Genomic DNA, 15,961 nt, shown 5'->3' with positions numbered 1-15,961 from the left:
AAGGGATCACGAATATGTTTAACTAAAAACTCTAATTTTCCTTCAAAGATTTAATCCTTATACATTCAAAAGGTGTAGTGATATAATAGGTACCTTGATTGAGGTATTTTCATTCAAATATTCAATCTTTATTCACTGAAACACTATTCGGGACGTCAAATGGAACTCGAATAAGTTTAACCCAAAATGCTCATTTTCTTCCGGAGATTCAATCTTTGTACATTAAAATGGTCCAGTGACATAATAGGTACCTTTATTGAGGTATTTTCATTCAAAGATTCAATCTTTAGTGATTAAAATACTCTTCGCGACTTCGTTGGTAACTCGAATAAGTTAAACTCAAAACTCTCATTTTCTTTCAAAGATTCAATCTTTATACAGTAAAAAAGTCTAGTGGCATAATAGATACCTTGATTGAGTTAATTTCTTTCAGAGATTCAATCTTAACTCATTAAAACACTCATCGTGACGTCAAGGGCATCTCGAATAAGTTTAACTCTCAATTCTCATTTTCGTTCAAAGATTCAATCTTTATACATTAAAAAGGTCTAGTGGCAAAATAGGTACCGTAATTGAGGTATTTTCATTCAAATATTCGGTCTTGGGTCACAAAACCACTCTTCGCGACTTCATAGGTAACTCGAATAAGTTAAACTCAAAACTCTAATTTTCTTTCTAAGATTTAGTCTTTATACATAAAAATGGTCGAGTGACATAACGGTACCTTGATTGAGGATTTTCATTCGAACATTCAATCTTTACTCAGTAAGACACTTTTCGGGACGTCATAGGGAACTTAAATAAGTTTAACTCAAAACTCTCATTTTCTTTCAAAAATTCGATTTTTATTCAGTAAAAAGGTCTACTGGCATAATTGGTAACTTTTTTGAGGTATTTTCATTCAAAGATTCAATCTTTATTCATTAAAACACTCTTAACGACGTCAAAGAGATCACGAATAAGTTTAACTCAAAACTCTAATTCTCTTTCAAAGACTGAATCTTTGTACATTCAAAAGGTTTAGTGATATAACAGGTACCTTGATTGAGGTATTTTCATACAAAGATTCAATCTTTATTCACTGAAACACTCTTCGGGATGTCAAATGGAACTCGAATAAGTTTAACTCAAAATGCTCATTTTCTCTCGAAGATTCAATCTTTATACATGAAAAAGGTTCAGTGACATAATAAGTACCTTTATTAAGGTATTTTCATTCAAATATTCAATCTTTAGTCATTAAAACACTTTTAGCGACTTTATTGGAAATACCTCAATCGAATAAGTTCAGTTCAATCTTAAGTCATTAAACCACTCTTCGCGACTTCATAGGTAACTCGATTAAGTTAAACACAAAATACTCATTTTCTTTTGAGGATTGAATCTTTGTACATTAAAAAGGTCTAGTGACAAAATAGGAACATTGAATTAGCTAAGTTCATTCGAAGATTCAATCCTTACTCATTAAAACGCTCTTCCGGATGTGATAGGGAACTCGAATAAGTTTAACCCAAAACTCTCATTTTTTTTCAAAGATTGAATCCTTATACATTCAAAAGGTCTAGTGATATAATAGGTACCTTGATTGCGGTATTTTCATTCAAAGATTCAATCTCTATTCACTAAAACACTCTTCGGGACGTCAAATGGAACTCGAATAAGTTTAAACCAAAACGCTCATTTTCTTTCGAAGATTTAATCTTTATACATTAAAAATGTCCAGCGACATAATAGGTACCTTTATTGAGGTATTTTCATTCAAAGATTCAATCTTTAGTCATTAAAATACTCTCCGCGACTTCGTTCGTAACTCGAATAAGTTAAACTCAAAACTCTCATTTTCTTTCAGAGATTCAATCTTTATACAGTAAAAAAGGTCTAGTGGCATAGTAGGTACTTTGATTAAGTTAATTTCATTCAAAGATTCAATCTTAACTCATTAATACACTCATCGTGACGTCAAAGGGATCTCCAATAAGTTTAACTCTCAATTCTCATTTTTGTTCAAAGATTCTTTTTTTATACATTAAGAAGGTCAGGTGACAAAATAGGTACCTTAATTGAGGTATTTTCAATCAAATATTCAATCTTGGGTCATTAAACCACTCTTCGCGACTTCATAGGTAACTCGAATAAGTTAAACTCAAAACTCTCATTTTCTTTCTAAGATTTAGTCCTTATACATAAAAATGGTCTAGTGACATAATGGTACCTTGATTGAGGATTTTCATTCAACGATTCAATCTTTACTCAGTAAAACACTTTTCGGGACGTCACAGCGAACTCGAATAAGTTTAACTCTTAAAACACTCTTAGCGACGTCAAAGGGATCACGAATAAGTTTAACTCAAAACTCTAATTCTCTTTCAAGGACTGAATCTTTATACATTCAAAATGTCTAGTGATATAACTGGTACCTTGATTGAGATATTTTCATACAAAGATTCAATCTTTATTCACTAAAACACTCTTCGGGATGTCAAATGGAACTCGAATAAGTTTAACTCAAAATGCTCATTTTCTTTCGAAGATTCAATCTTTATACATTAAAAAGGTCCAGTGACATAACAGGTACCATTATTAAGGTATTTTCATTCAAAGATTCAATCTTTAGTCATTCAAACACTCTTCGCGACTTCATAGGAAATACCTCAATCGAATAAGTTCAGTTCAATCTAAAGTCATTAAACCACTCTTCGCGACTTCGTAGGTAACTCGATTAAGTTAAACACAAAATACTCATTTTCTTTTGAAGATCGAATCTTTATACAGAAAAAAGGTCTAGTGACAAAGTAGTAACCTTGAATAAGCAATTTCATTCAAAGATTCAATCTTTACTCATTAAAACACTCTTCGGGACGTGAAAGGGAACTCGAATAAGTTTAACTCAAAACTCTCATTTTCTTTCAAAGATTCAATCTTTATACATTAAAAAGGCCTAGTGACATAAAAGGTAACGTGATTGAGGTAATTTCATTCAAAGATTCAATCTTTGGTCAGTAAAACACTCTTCGCGACTTCATAGCTTACTCGAATAAGTTAAACTTGAAACTCTCATTTTCTTTCAAAGATTCAATCGTTATACATTAAAAGGGTCTAATGACATAATAGGTACCTTGGTTATGGTAATTTCATTCAAAGATTCAATCTTTACTCATTAAAACACTATTCGTGACGTTAAAGGGATCACGAATATGTTTAACTAAAAACTCTAATTTTCCTTCAAAGATTGAATCCTTATACATTCAAAAGGTCTAGTGATATAATAGGTACCTTGATTGAGGTGTTTTCATTCAAATATTCAATCTTTATTCACTGAAACACTATTCGGGACGTCAAGTGGAACTCGAATAAGTTTAACCCAAAATGCTCATTTTCTTCCGGAGATTCAATCTTTGTACATTAAAATGGTCCAGTGACATAATAGGTACCTTTATTGAGGTATTTTCATTCAAAGATTCAATCTTTAGTGATTAAAATACTCTTCGCGACTTCGTTGGTAACTCGAATAAGTTAAACTCAAAACTCTCATTTTCTTTCAAAGATTCAATCTTTATACAGTAAAAAGGTCTAGTGGCATAATAGGTACCTTGATTGAGTTAATTTCTTTCAGAGATTCAATCTTAACTCATTAAAACACTCATCGTGACGTCAAGGGCATCTTGAATAAGTTTAACTCTCAATTCTCATTTTCGTTCAAAGATTCAATCTTTATACATTAAAAAGGTCTAGTGGCAAAATAGGTACCGTAATTGAGGTATTTTCATTCAAATATTCGGTCTTGGGTCACAAAACCACTCTTCGCGACTTCATAGGTAACTCGAATAAGTTAAACTCAAAACTCTAATTTTCTTTCTAAGATTTAGTCTTTATACATAAAAATGGTCTAGTGACATAACGGTACCTTGATTGAGGATTTTCATTCGAACATTCAATCTTTACTCAGTAAGACACTTTTCGGGACGTCATAGGGAACTTAAATAAGTTTAACTCAAAACTCTCATTTTCTTTCAAAAATTCGATCTTTATTCAGTAAAAAGGTCTACTGACATAATAGGTAACTTTTTTGAGGTATTTTCATTCAAAGATTCAATCTTTATTCATTAAAACACTCTTAGCGACGTCAAAGAGATCACGAATAAGTTTAACTCAAAACTCTAATTCTCTTTCAAAGACTGAATCTTTGTACATTCAAAAGGTCTAGTGATATAATAGGTACCTTGATTGAGGTATTTTCATACAAAGATTCAATCTTTATTCACTGAAACACTCTTCGGGATGTCAAATGGAACTCGAATAAGATTAACTCAAAATGCTCATTTTCTCTCGAAGATTCAATCTTTATACATGAAAAAGGTCCAGTGACATAATAAGTACCTTTATTAAGGTATTTTCATTCAAAGATTCAATCTTTAGTCATTAAAACACTCTTAGCGACTTCATTGGAAATACCTCAATCGAATAAGTTCAGTTTAATCTTAAGTCATTAAACCACTCTTCGCGACTTCATAGGTAACTTGATTAAGTTAAACACAAAATACTCATTTTCTTTTGAGGATTGAATCTTTGTACATTAAAAAGGTCTAGTGACAAAATAGGAACATTGAATTAGCTAATTTCATTCGAAGATTCAATCCTTACTCATTAAAACGCTCTTCCGGACGTGATAGGGAACTCGAATAAGTTTAACACAAAACTCTCATTTTCTTTCAAAGATTGAATCCTTATACATTCAAAAGGTCTAGTGATATAATAGGTACCTTGATTGCGGTATTTTCATTCAAAGATTCAATCTCTATTCACTAAAACACTCTTCGGGACGTCAAATGGAACTCGAATAAGTTTAACCCAAAACGCCCATTTTCTTTCGAAGATTGAATCTTTATACATCAAAAATGTCCAGCGACATAATAGGTACCTTTATTGAGGTATTTTCATTCAAAGATTCAATCTTTAGTCATTAAAATACTCTCCGCGACTTCGTTGGTAACTCGAATAAGTTAAACTCAAAACTCTCATTTTCTTTCAGAGATTCAATCTTTATACAGTAAAAAGGTCTAGTGGCAAAGTAGGTACTTTGATTAAGTTAATTTCATTCAAAGATTCAATCTTAACTCATTAATACACTCATCGTGACGTCAAAGGGATCTCCAATAAGTTTAACTCTCAATTCTCATTTTTGTTCAAAGATTCTTTTTTTATACATTAAGAAGGTCAGGTGACAAAATAGGTACCTTAATTGAGGTATTTTCAATCAAATATTCAATCTTGGGTCATTAAACCACTCTTCGCGACTTCATAGGTAACTCGAATAAGTTAAACTCAAAACTCTCATTTTCTTTCTAAGATTTAGTCCTTATACATAAAAATGGTCTAGTGACATAATGGTACCTTGATTGAGGAATTTCATTCAACGATTCAATCTTTACTCAGTAAAACACTTTTCGGGACGTCACAGCGAACTCGAATAAGTTTAACTCTTAAAACACTCTTAGCGACGTCAAAGGGATCACGAATAAGTTTAACTCAAAACTCTAATTCTCTTTCAAGGACTGAATCTTTATACATTCAAAATGTCTAGTGATATAATTGGTACCTTGATTGAGGTATTTTCATACAAAGATTCAATCTTTATTCACTAAAACACTCTTCGGGATGTCAAATGGAACTCGAATAAGTTTAACTCAAAATGCTCATTTTCTTTCGAAGATTCAATCTTTATACATTAAAAAGGTCCAGTGACATAACAGGTACCTTTATTAAGGTATTTTCATTCAAAGATTCAATCTTTAGTCATTAAAACACTCTTCGCGACTTCATAGGAAATACCTCAATCGAATAAGTTCAGTTCAATCTAAAGTCATTAAACCACTATTCGCGACTTCGCAGGTAACTCGATTAAGTTAAACACAAAATACTCATTTTCTTTTGAAGATCGAATCTTTATACAGAAAAAAGGTCTAGTGACAAAGTAGGAACCTTGAATTAGCAATTTCATTCAAAGATTCAATCTTTACTCATTAAAACACTCTTCGGGACGGGAAAGGGAACTCGAATAAATTTAACTCAAAACTCTCATTTTCTTTCAAAGATTCAATCTTTATACATTAAAAAGGCCTAGTGACATAAAAGGTAACGTGGTTGAGGTAATTTCAATCAAAGATTCAATCTTTGGTCAGTAAAACACTCTTCGCGACTTCATAGCTTACTCGAATAAGTTAAACTCGAAACTCTCATTTTCTTTCAAAGATTCAATCGTTATACATTAAAAAGGTCTAATGACATAATAGGTACCTTGGTTATGGTAATTTCATTCAAAGATTCAATCTTTACTCATTAAAACACTCTTCGTGACGTTAAAGGGATCACGAATATGTTTAACTAAAAACTCTAATTTTCCTTCAAAGATTGAATCCTTATACATTCAAAAGGTCTAGTGATATAATAGGTACCTTGATTGAGGTATTTTCATTCAAATATTCAATCTTTATTCACTGAAACACTATTCGGGACGTCAAATGGAACTCGAATAAGTTTAACCCAAAATGCTCATTTTCTTCCGGAGATTCAATCTTTGTACATTAAAATGGTCCAGTGACATAATAGGTACCTTTGTTGAGGTATTTTCATTCAAAGATTCAATCTTTAGTGATTAAAATAGTCTTCGCGACTTCGTTGGTAACTCGAATAAGTTAAACTCAAAACTCTCATTTTCTTTCAAAGATTCAATCTTTATACAGTAAAAAGGTCTAGTGGCATAATAGGTACCTTGATTGAGTTAATTTCTTTCAGAGATTCAATCTTAACTCATTAAAACACTCATCGTGACGTCAAGGGCATCTCGAATAAGTTTAACTCTCAATTCTCATTTTCGTTCAAAGATTCAATCTTTATACATTAAAATGGTCTAGTGGCAAAATAGGTACCGTAATTGAGGTATTTTCATTCAAATATTCGGTCTTGGGTCACAAAACCACTCTTCGCGACTTCATAGGTAACTCGAATAAGTTAAACTCAAAACTCTAATTTTCTTTCTAAGATTTAGTCTTTATACATAAAAATGGTCTAGTGACATAACGGTACCTTGATTGAGGATTATCATTCGAACATTCAATCTTTACTCAGTAAGACACTTTTCGGGATGTCATAGGGAACTTAAATAAGTTTAACTCAAAACTCTCATTTTCTTTCAAAAATTCGATCTTTATTCAGTAAAAAGTTCTACTGACATAATAGGTAACTTTTTTGAGGTATTTTCATTCAAAGATTTAATCTTTATTCATTAAAACACTCTTAGCGACGTCAAAGAGATCACGAATAAGTTTAACTCAAAACTCTAATTCTCTTTCAAAGACTGAATCTTTGTACATTCAAAAGGTCTAGTGATATAATAGGTACCTTGATTGAGGTATTTTCATACAAAGATTCAATCTTTATTCACTGAAACACTCTTCGGGATGTCAAATGGAACTCGAATAAGTTTAACTCAAAATGCTCATTTTCTCTCGAAGATTCAATCTTTATACATGAAAAAGGTCCAGTGACATAATAAGTACCTTTATTAAGGTATTTTCATTCAAAGATTCAATCTTTAGTCATTCAAACACTCTTAGCGACTTCATTGGAAATACCTCAATCGAATAAGTTCAGTTTAATCTTAAGTCATTAAACCACTCTTCGCGACTTCATAGGTAACTCGATTAAGTTAAACACAAAATACTCATTTTCTTTTGAGGATTGAATCTTTGTACATTAAAAAGGTCTAGTGACAAAATAGGAACATTGAATTAGCTAATTTCATTCGAAGATTCAATCCTTACTCATTAAAACGCTCTTCCGGACGTGATAGGGAACTTGAATAAGTTTAACACAAAACTCTCATTTTCTTTCAAAGATTGAATCCTTATACATTCAAAAGGTCTAGTGATATAATAGGTACCTTGATTGCGGTATTTTCATTCAAAGATTCAATCTCTATTCACTAAAACACTCTTCGGGACGTCAAATGGAACTCGAATAAGTTTAACCCAAAACGCCCATTTTCTTTCGAAGATTGAATCTTTATACATTAAAAATGTCCAGCGACATAATAGGTACCTTTATTGAGGTATTTTCATTCAAAGATTCAATCTTTAGTCATTAAAATACTCTCCGCGACTTCGTTGGTAACTCGAATAAGTTAAACTCAAAACTCTCATTTTCTTTCAGAGATTCAATCTTTATATAGTAAAAAGTTCTAGTGGCATAGTAGGTACTTTGATTAAGTTAATTTCATTCAAAGATTCAATCTTAACTCATTAATACACTCATCGTGACGTCAAAGGGATCTCCAATATGTTTAACTCTCAATTCTCATTTTTGTTCAAAGATTCTTTTTTTATACATTAAGAAGGTCAGGTGACAAAATAGGTACCTTAATTGAGGTATTTTCAATCAAATATTCAATCTTGGGTCATTAAACCACTCTTCGCGACTTCATAGGTAACTCGAATAAGTTAAACTCAAAACTCTCATTTTCTTTCTAAGATTTAGTCCTTATACATAAAAATGGTCCAGTGACATAATGGTACCTTGATTGAGGATTTTCATTCAACGATTCAATCTTTACTCAGTAAAACACTTTTCGGTACGTCACAGCGAACTCGAATAAGTTTAACTCTTAAAACACTCTTAGCGACGTCAAAGGGATCACGAATAAGTTTAACTCAAAACTCTAATTCTCTTTCAAGGACTGAATCTTTATACATTCAAAATGTCTAGTGATATAGTTGGTACCTTGATTGAGGTATTTTCATACAAAGATTCAATCTTTATTAACTAAAACACTCTTCGGGATGTCAAATGGAACTCGAATAAGTTTAACTCAAAATGCTCATTTTCTTTCGAAGATTCAATCCTTATACATTAAAAAGGTCCAGTGACATAACAGGTACCTTTATTAAGGTATTTTCATTCAAAGATTCAATCTTTAGTCATTAAAACACTCTTCGCGACTTCATAGGAAATACCTCAATCGAATAAGTTCAGTTCAATCTAAAGTCATTAAACCACTATTCGCGACTTCGCAGGTAACTCGATTAAGTTAAACACAAAATACTCATTTTCTTTTGAAGATCGAATCTTTATACAGAAAAAAGGTCTAGTGACAAAGTAGGAACCTTGAATTAGCAATTTCATTCAAAGATTCAATCTTTACTCATTAAAACACTCTTCGGGACGGGAAAGGGAACTCGAATAAGTTTAACTCAAAACTCTCATTTTCTTTCAAAGATTCAATCTTTATACATTAAAAAGGCCTAGTGACATAAAAGGTAACGTGATTGAGGTAATTTCATTCAAAGATTCAATCTTTGGTCAGTAAAACACTCTTCGCGACTTCATAGCTTACTCGAATAAGTTAAACTCGAAACTCTCATTTTCTTTCAAAGATTCAATCGTTATACATTAAAAAGGTCTAATGACATAATAGGTACCTTGGTTATGGTAATTTCATTCAAAGATTCATTCTTTACTCATTAAAACACTCTTCGTGACGTTAAAGGGATCACGAATATGTTTAACTAAAAACTCTAATTTTCCTTCAAAGATTGAATCCTTATACATTCAAAAGGTCTAGTGATATAATAGGTACCTTGATTGAGGTATTTTCATTCAAATATTCAATCTTTATTCACTGAAACACTATTCGGGACGTCAAATGGAACTCGAATAAGTTTAACCCAAAATGCTCATTTTCTTCTGGAGATTCAATCTTTGTACATTAAAATGGTCCAGTGACATAATAGGTACCTTTGTTGAGGTATTTTCATTCAAAGATTCAATCTTTAGTGATTAAAATACTATTCGCGACTTCGTTGGTAACTCGAATAAGTTAAACTCAAAACTCTCATTTTCTTTCAAAGATTCAATCTTTATACAGTAAAAAGGTCTAGTGGCATAATAGGTACCTTGATTGAGTTAATTTCTTTCAGAGATTCAATCTTAACTCATTAAAACACTCATCGTGACGTCAAGGGCATCTCGAATAAGTTTAACTCTCAATTCTCATTTTCGTTCAAAGATTCAATCTTTATACATTAAAAAGGTCTAGAGGCAAAATAGGTACCGTAATTGAGGTATTTTCATTCAAATATTCGGTCTTGGGTCACAAAACCACTCTTCGCGACTTCATAGGTAACTCGAATAAGTTAAACTCAAAACTCTAATTTTCTTTCTAAGATTTAGTCTTTATACATAAAAATGGTCTAGTGACATAACGGTACCTTAATTGAGGATTTTCATTCGAACATTCAATCTTTACTCAGTAAGACACTTTTCGGGACGTCATAGGGAACTTAAATAAGTTTAACTCAAAACTCTCATTTTCTTTCAAAAATTCGATCTTTATTCAGTAAAAAGGTCTACTGACATAATAGGTAACTTTTTTGAGGTATTTTCATTCAAAGATTCAATCTTTATTCATTAAAACACCCTTAGCGATGTCAAAGAGATCACGAATAAGTTTAACTCAAAACTCTAATTCTCTTTCAAAGACTGAATCTTTGTACATTCAAAAGGTCTAGTGATATAATAGGTACCTTGATTGAGGTATTTTCATACAAAGATTCAATCTTTATTCAATGAAACACTCTTCGGGATGTCAAATGGAACTCGAATAAGTTTAACTCAAAATGCTCATTTTCTCTCGAAGATTTAATCTTTATATATGAAAAAGGTCCAGTGACATAATAAGTACCTTTATTAAGGTATTCTTAATCAAAGATTCAATCTTTATTCATTAAAACACTCTTAGCGACTTCGTTGGAAATACCTCAATCGAATAAGTTCAGTTCAATCTTAAGTCATTAAACCACTCTTCGCGACTTCATAGGTAACTCGATTAAGTTAAACACAAAATACTCATTTTCTTTTGAGGATTGAATCTTTGTACATTAAAAAGGTCTAGTGACAAAATAGGAACATTGAATTAGCTAATTTCATTCGAAGATTCAATCCTTACTCATTAAAACGCTCTTCCGGACGTGATAGGGAACTCGAATAAGTTTAACATAAAACTCTCATTTTCTTCAAAAGATTGAATCCTTATACATTCAAAAGGTCTAGTAATATAATAGGCACCTTGATTGCGGTATTTTCATTCAAAGATTCAATCTCTATTCACTAAAACATTCTTCGGGACGTCAAATGGAACTCGAATAAGTTTAACCCAAAACGCTCATTTTCTTTCGAAGATTGAATCTTTATACATTAAAAATGTCCAGCGACATAATAGGTACCTTTATTGAGGTATTTTCATTCAAAGATTCAACCTTTAGTCATTAAAATACTCTCCGCGACTTCGTTCGTAACTCGAATAAGTTAAACTCAAAACTCTCATTTTCTTTCAGAGATTCAATCTTTATACAGTAAAAAAGGTCTAGTGGCATAGTAGGTACTTTGATTAAGTTAATTTTATTCAAAGATTCAGTCTTAACTCATTAATACACTCATCGTGACGTCAAAGGGATCTCCAATAAGTTTAACTCTCAATTCTCATTTTTGTTCAAAGATTCTTTTTTTATACATTAAGAAGGTCAGGTGACAAAATAGGTACCTTAATTGAGGTATTTTCAATCAAATATTCAATCTTGGGTCATTAAACCACTCTTCGCGACTTCATAGGTAACTCGAATAAGTTAAACTCAAAACTCTCATTTTCTTTCTAAGATTTAGTCCTTATACATAAAAATGGTCTAGTGACATAATGGTACCTTGATTGAGGATTTTCATTCAACGATTCAATCTTTACTCAGTAAAACACTTTTCGGGACGTCACAGCGAACTCGAATAAGTTTAACTCTTAAAACACTCTTAGCGACGTCAAAGGGATCACGAATAAGTTTAACTCAAAACTCTAATTCTCTTTCAAGGACTGAATCTTTATACATTCAAAATGTCTAGTGATATAATTGGTACCTTGATTGAGGTATTTTCATACAAAGATTCAATCTTTATTCACTGAAACACTCTTCGGGATGTCAAATGGAACTCGAATAAGTTTAACTCAAAATGCTCATTTTCTCTCGAAGATTCAATCTTTATACATGAAAAAGGTCCAGTGACATAATAAGTACCTTTATTAAGGTATTTTCATTCAAAGATTCAATCTTTAGTCATTAAAACACTCTTAGCGACTTCATTGGAAATACATCAATCGAATAAGTTCAGTTTAATCTTAAGTCATTAAACCACTCTTCGCGACTTCATAGGTAACTCGATTAAGTTAAACACAAAATACTCATTTTCTTTTGAGGATTGAATCTTTGTACATTAAAAAGGTCTAGTGACAAAATAGGAACATTGAATTAGCTAATTTCATTAGAAGATTCAATCCTTACTCATTAAAACGCTCTTCCGGACGTGATAGGGAACTTGAATAAGTTTAACACAAAACTCTCATTTTCTTTCAAAGATTGAATCCTTATACATTCAAAAGGTCTAGTGATATAATAGGTACCTTGATTGCGGTATTTTCATTCAAAGATTCAATCTTTTTTCACTAAAACACTCTTCGGGACGTCAAATGGAACTCGAATAAGTTTAACCCAAAACGCCCATTTTCTTTCGAAGATTGAATCTTTATACATTAAAAATGTCCAACGACATAATAGGTACCTTTATTGAGGTATTTTCATTCAAAGATTCAATCTTTAGTCATTAAAATACTCTCCGCGACTTCGTTGGTAACTCGAATAAGTTAAACTCAAAACTCTCATTTTCTTTCAGAGATTCAATCTTTATACAGTAAAAAGTTCTAGTGGCATAGTAGGTACTTTGATTAAGTTAATTTCATTCAAAGATTCAATCTTAACTCATTAATACACTCATCGTGACGTCAAAGGGATCTCCAATATGTTTAACTCTCAATTCTCATTTTTGTTCAAAGATTCTTTTTTTATACATTAAGAAGGTCAGGTGACAAAATAGGTACCTTAATTGAGGTATTTTCAATCAAATATTCAATCTTGGGTCATTAAACCACTCTTCGCGACTTCATAGGTAACTCGAATAAGTTAAACTCAAAACTCTCATTTTCTTTCTAAGATTTAGTCCTTATACATAAAAATGGTCCAGTGACAGAATGGTACCTTGATTGAGGATTTTCATTCAACGATTCAATCTTTACTCAGTAAAACACTTTCGGTACGTCACAGCGAACTCGAATAAGTTTAACTCTTAAAACACTCTTAGCGACGTCAAAGGGATCACGAATAAGTTTAACTCAAAACTCTAATTCTCTTTCAAGGACTGAATCTTTATACATTCAAAATGTCTAGTGATATAATTGGTACCTTGATTGAGGTAGTTTCATACAAAGATTCAATCTTTATTAACTAAAACACTCTTCGGGATGTCAAATGGAACTCGAATAAGTTTAACTCAAAATGCTCATTTTCTTTCGAAGATTCAATCCTTATACATTAAAAAGGTCCAGTGACATAACAGGTACCTTTATTAAGGTATTTTCATTCAAAGATTCAATCTTTAGTCATTAAAACACTCTTCGCGACTTCATAGGAAATACCTCAATCGAATAAGTTCAGTTCAATCTAAAGTCATTAAACCACTATTCGCGACTTCGCAGGTAACTCGATTAAGTTAAACACAAAATACTCATTTTCTTTTGAAGATCGAATCTTTATACAGAAAAAAGGTCTAGTGACAAAGTAGGAACCTTGAATTAGCAATTTCATTCAAAGATTCAATCTTTACTCATTAAAACACTCTTCGGGACGGGAAAGGGAACTCGAATAAGTTTAACTCAAAACTCTCATTTTCTTTCAAAGATTCAATCTTTATACATTAAAAAGGCCTAGTGACATAAAAGGTAACGTGATTGAGGTAATTTCATTCAAAGATTCAATCTTTGGTCAGTAAAACACTCTTCGCGACTTCATAGCTTACTCGAATATGTTAAACTCGAAACTCTCATTTTCTTTCAAAGATTCAATCGTTATACGTTAAAAAGGTCTAATGACATAATAGGAACCTTGGTTATGGTAATTTCATTCAAAGATTCAATCTTTACTCATTAAAACACTCTTCGTGACGTTAAAGGGATCACGAATATGTTTAACTAAAAACTCTAATTTTCTTTCAAAGATTGAATCCTTATACATTGAAAAGGTCTAGTGCTATAATAGGTACCTTGATTAAGGTATTTTTATTCAAATATTCAATCTTTATTCACTAAAACACTATTCGGGACGTCAAATGGAACTCGAATAAGTTTAACCCAAAATGCTCATTTTCTTCCGGAGATTCAATCTTTATACATTAAAATGGTCCAGTGACATAATAGGTACCTTTATTGAGGTATTTTCAGTCAAAGATTCAATCTTTAGTGATTAAAATACTCTTCGCGACTTCGTTGGTAACTCGAATAAGTTAAACTCAAAACTCTCATTTTCTTTCAAAGATTCAATCTTTATACAGTAAAAAGGTCTAGTGGCATAATAGGTACCTTGATTGGGATAATTTCTTTCAGAGATTCAATCTTAACTCATTAAAACACTCATCGTGACGTCAAGGGCATCTCGAATAAGTCTAACTCTCAATTCTCATTTTCGTTCAAAGATTCAATCTTTATACATTAAAAAGGTCTAGTGGCAAAATAGGTACCGTAATTGAGGTATTTTCATTCAAATATTCGGTCTTGGGTCACAAAACCACTCTTCGCGACTTCATAGGTAACTCGAATAAGTTAAATTCAAAACTCTAATTTTCTTTCTCAGATTTAGTCTTTATACATAAAAATGGTCTAGTGACATAACGGTACCTTGATTGAGGATTTTCATTCGAACATTCAATCTTTACTCAGTAAGACACTTTTCGGGACGTCATAGGGAACTTAAATAAGTTTAACTCAAAACTCTCATTTTCTTTCAAAACTTCGATCTTTATTCAGTAAAAAGGTCTACTGACATAATAGGTAACTTTTTTGAGGTATTTTCATTCAAAGATTCAATCTTTATTCATTAAAACACTCTTAGCGACGTCAAAGAGATCACGAATAAGTTTAACTCAAAACTCTAATTCTCTTTCAAAGACTGAATCTTTATACATTCAAAAGGTCTAGTGATATAATAGGTACCTTGATTGAGGTATTTTCATACAAAGATTCAATCTTTATTCACTGAAACACTCTTCGGGATGTCAAATGGAACTCGAAGAAGTTTAACTCAAAATGCTCATTTTCTCTCGAAGATTCAATTTTTATACATGAAAAAGGTCCAGTGACATAATAAGTACCTTTATTAAGGTATTTTCATTTAAAGATTCAATCTTTAGTCATTAAAACACTCTTAGCGACTTCATTGGAAATACTTCAATCGAATAAGTTCAGTTCAATCTTAAGTCATTAAACCACTCTTCGCGACTTCATAGGTAACTCGATTAAGTTAAACACAAAATACTCATTTTCTTTTGAGGATTGAATCTTTGTACATTAAAAAGGTCTAGTGACAAAATAGGAACATTGAATTAGCTAATTTCATTCGAAGATTCAATCCTTACTCATTAAAACGCTCTTCTGGACGTGATAGGGAACTCGAATAAGTTTAACACAAAACTCTCATTTTCTTTCAAAGATTGAATCCTTATACATTCAAAAGGTCTAGTGATATAATAGGTACCTTGATTGCGGTATTTTCATTCAAAGATTCAATCTCTATTCACTAAAACACTCTTCGGGACGTCAAATGGAACTCGAATAAGTTTAACCCAAAACGCCCATTTTCTTTCGAAGATTGAATCTTTATACATTAAAAATGTCCAACGACATAATAGGTACCTTTATTGAGGTATTTTCATTCAAAGATTCAATCTTTAGTCATTAAAATACTCTCCGCGACTTCGTTGGTAACTCGAATAAGTTAAACTCAAAACTCTCATTTTCTTTCAGAGATTCAATCTTTATACA

This window comes from Cornus florida, unplaced genomic scaffold (assembly GCF_030987335.1).
Source record: "Cornus florida cultivar Cherokee Brave unplaced genomic scaffold, ASM3098733v1 CherokeeBrave_3.0.0_Hap2_Chr11, whole genome shotgun sequence".
In the NCBI taxonomy this organism is placed as follows: domain Eukaryota; kingdom Viridiplantae; phylum Streptophyta; class Magnoliopsida; order Cornales; family Cornaceae; genus Cornus; species Cornus florida.
Note: the sequence above shows the minus strand (reverse complement) of the source record.